We start from the raw sequence: 3613 nt of genomic DNA on the forward strand, positions 1-3613 counted from the left end.
GGCTGCGGGCTAGGTTATGGGGGGAGTTGAGCTGGGCCTGGCGACGGGGTGGGCCGGCCAGTTCAGTGGCCAGCTGGGCCGAGGCGGCCCTGGGGAGTTTGTCCTTTTTCTTTTATATTTTCAGTCTGCTAGTTTCTTTATTGCTTTACACTTTACTCCTATACTAATTTAAATTATCTGGCTATGAAATTTGGTCCAAAATTAATAGGCAAAGATTTAAGCTAGCGCACAGAGTTTCAATTTATTTTGAAAAGTTTGCATATTTATTTATACCGAAAAGTTCCATTTAATTGTTGTTGGGCTAGTTTTAAATGGCTTGGGGGCATTTTAAGTTTTTGAAAAATGTTGATCCTCACATGAAAATTGGTTAGTGAATATTCGCAAACCATCGAACATTTTTATTTGACAATTCAAAGAAATAAGAATTTGACTTTATTTTAAAATTGAATTTGAATTCAGTTTGGATCAAAGTGAAGTTTTAGGAAATTAATTGCGATGACATGGCACATTAGGGTCAGGTTACTGTAGCTTAATTATCGGGGTGTTACAACCTTGTTGAATTTATAGCTAAGCGACGACGTCTCCTTGAATGTCCATTCCTGAAGCATGTGCTTGCACCTCACACACACAGGACTCTTGTATAGTCTTATGTTCTCCAGATTCACAGCTGCTTCCACGACATCTCTGGCAAATCGCACGAGTTTGTCTGCTGCATGAAACCTTCCATAGATACTGAAGCTTGCAGTGCAAGAGCATTATTATTTTCAGAAGACTTGCCCCAAACTCGGAAAGTGAATCCGGACATGCGAGGGTATCTCCTTGCTAAATTCGTAGCTAAGCCAAGACGTCTCCTCAAATGTCCACTCCTTAAGCATGTGCTTGCACCTAACACACACTGGACTCTTGTATAGTCTTATATTCTCCAGATTCACAGCTGCTTCCACGACATCTCTGGCAAATCGCACTAGTTTGTCTGCTGCATGAAACCTCCCATAGATACCGAGCTCTGCCAGGTTGTGGTGCTTGAAATCAGATGCAGATGGTTCCCACTCTAGTCCCTTGTCCTTCTCCTTGCAAACCACAGGCAACTCCCTCCGCTTCCCTGTTACCATTTCACATTGATGATTCCGCACCTGCATTCGGTCAGGTAATTATTTTTCCTAACTGGTCACACAAAGTTTGAACATCGAAAATGAGAACTGAATAATCGGTACAAGAGTTCACCAAGATGTGTAGTTCCTTAAGGTTGGGTGCGCCATGGAGTAAGAACATTGTCCAAGTCAGATCACACTCTTCAGCAATGTTAATCCAATTCACAATCCTGAGTTTGTGGAACACCGGTAACAATTGTCTACGACCTTCCGGTTTGACCCAAATCTGCAAAAGATGTAGTAATGTAGGATCATGTTAACCAAAAAATAATGATTACAACCTCCCCACGACATGGCCAGCAAAACATATACACGTCGCTGACAACATTGAGGACCTTCACTAACCTTTTCGCTTTGGAAGTCCAAAGACAGCTTGCTTATGGCAGAGTTACCAAGCAACTCACTTAACTTGAGCATCTTGTGCCAAGTGAAAGCAACATTAATGATGGACACAGTCTGGAGCAGTGGGACATAGCCAAGACAGAAGGGGTCGTCCCGAGATCTAAACACATTAAATTTCAGCTTCGTGAGCTTTGGTGCCCACTTGAGATCAACCCTCTCAAGACGGCCACAGACAATCACTAGTTCACTGAAAATCTTGGGGAAGCAGAATTCTCTAGCGTGAGGCGTGCAAGACCACCAAATGCGTTTGGACACGAACCAAAGAATGACATGAACTGCTTTCCATATGTGAGCAGCTCATTCTTGGTACACTTTTTATGCACCTTCGTCAAGATTGTAAACTCAGCTGAATCAACCTTTTGTGTTGCTATGGTGTTGGCAACAGTCTGGCCAATTAAAATGGACTCATCTCCCAAGTAGAATTGCATGCGCAACAGGTGAATGGGGTACAGACTCTTGGTACACTTTTTATGCACCTTCGTCAAGATTGTAAACTCAGCTGAATCAACCTTTTGTGTTGCTATGGTGTTGGCAACAGTCTGGCCAATTAAAATGGACTCATCTCCCAAGTAGAATTGCATGCGCAACAGGTGAATGGGGTACAGACTTCCAGCTCTCCTTTCCAGTATGCTCCTGGTTGCTTCCAGCACGGTGGTGTTGGCCCGAACTATATCATCTGGGGTTAACTTGCTCCAGTCTTCGTGCTTCGGCTCAAAAGAACCAGCCAATATAACAACTTTCGAGAGTATAGCAGGGATCTGCTTCCAACGTCTGGAGAGGACGGTGGTTCGTGCGACGTCAACGATACCAAGTCGCTCGACAATGTTGAGCAGAACGTCATCAGGCAACTTGCTGAGCCGATCATCTTGACTGTCCTCCTACATTTGATAAGGAAACAAATCAGAGTTGATTTCTTATTAGCATTATCATCATAGATGCCTGCGAAGCACAGATACGGACAAATCTGCCATTTCCAGGTACATAAGGCCGCTTATAGAGAGGATGATCCAGCTAGAGCTCAAAGGGTGACAACACCAACAACCATACACTAATTGGTAAGTATAACAATTCGTATAGCAGTTTCGATATTATATAATTTGTATATTTCCCACATAAAAATGCAATATTGATTATATATTCCCACCAAAACTAAAAGAAATACCACGAGTTCTGAACTTCTGCTTATGGTTCCTACTTACTATTATTCACCACCATGTAGTTTTCTTTGGCGGGTGATGTTGTAAGAGGACCTAGGTAAGGAAAGAGGATCAGGAGGAGGAACTAACCACCATGTTCGCCATCACCGGAGAGGTTTTGCGATGTCTCGGGACTTGCTGGCCTCCGGCGAATTCTAGTGACTGCCAGGGAGACCACCGCTTGGCAGGGGCAGAGCTAGCAATTGACAACAGGATGGTCCGCCTCAAAAGAATTGACAACAAATATGACATGTAAAGATTGTAACTAATTGCAAATTACCACATAGAAATAGATTAATATGGTCTTACAAACACACTAATCAGAGGTTGGGGAACTGGAAAATGGTACCTCAAATCAGGCTGAGACGAGTGCCGGAGTGAAGACCGGGCGGTGGGCGGCTGCGGCCGGGGCAGGGCAATAGGGTTGCGGCCACGGGCGGTGGCGCGGCTGGCTCCGAGCGCCGGGCAGGCCGCGGGCGCGACGGAGAGGCAGGTGCGGAGGAGCCTCCTGGTAGGATGGGCGGCCGGCGACGGGCAAGGGCGGCGAGGCAAGCAGAGGCGGGGACGGGGCGGCCGCCGGCTGGGCGTGGGTGGGGCAGGGGCGTGGGTTGTTTTGGGTCAAATGTTAGGGCATCTCCAGCCGTTGGCCCCCCAGGACGCATAAAAATCGCCCCTGGGGGCGAGCCGGCGATACAATCGGCGCTGGGGGCGGTTTTGCGCCCAGTCGTCGCCCCCAGCTCGCCCCCAGGCGCCGAAATTGGCCCACTTTGCAGCCCAATTTCGGCGAATAAAGGGCCCATATGGGCGAGAATAGGCCCATATTCGGCGTGGTTTCGCCGTGTCTCGGCGTTCAATTATCAACAC

The 3613-nt window shown here is 46.8% G+C and overlaps 1 pseudogene; it reads right to left on the reverse strand.

Moving 5' to 3' along the window:
• Positions 1–737: 737 nt before the first annotated feature.
• Positions 738–3152, reverse strand: LOC125513060 (annotated as a pseudogene).
• Between the last annotated feature and the right edge of the window lie 461 nt (positions 3153–3613).

Source organism: Triticum urartu, chromosome 6 (assembly GCF_003073215.2).
Source record: "Triticum urartu cultivar G1812 chromosome 6, Tu2.1, whole genome shotgun sequence".
In the NCBI taxonomy this organism is placed as follows: Eukaryota; Viridiplantae; Streptophyta; class Magnoliopsida; order Poales; family Poaceae; genus Triticum; species Triticum urartu.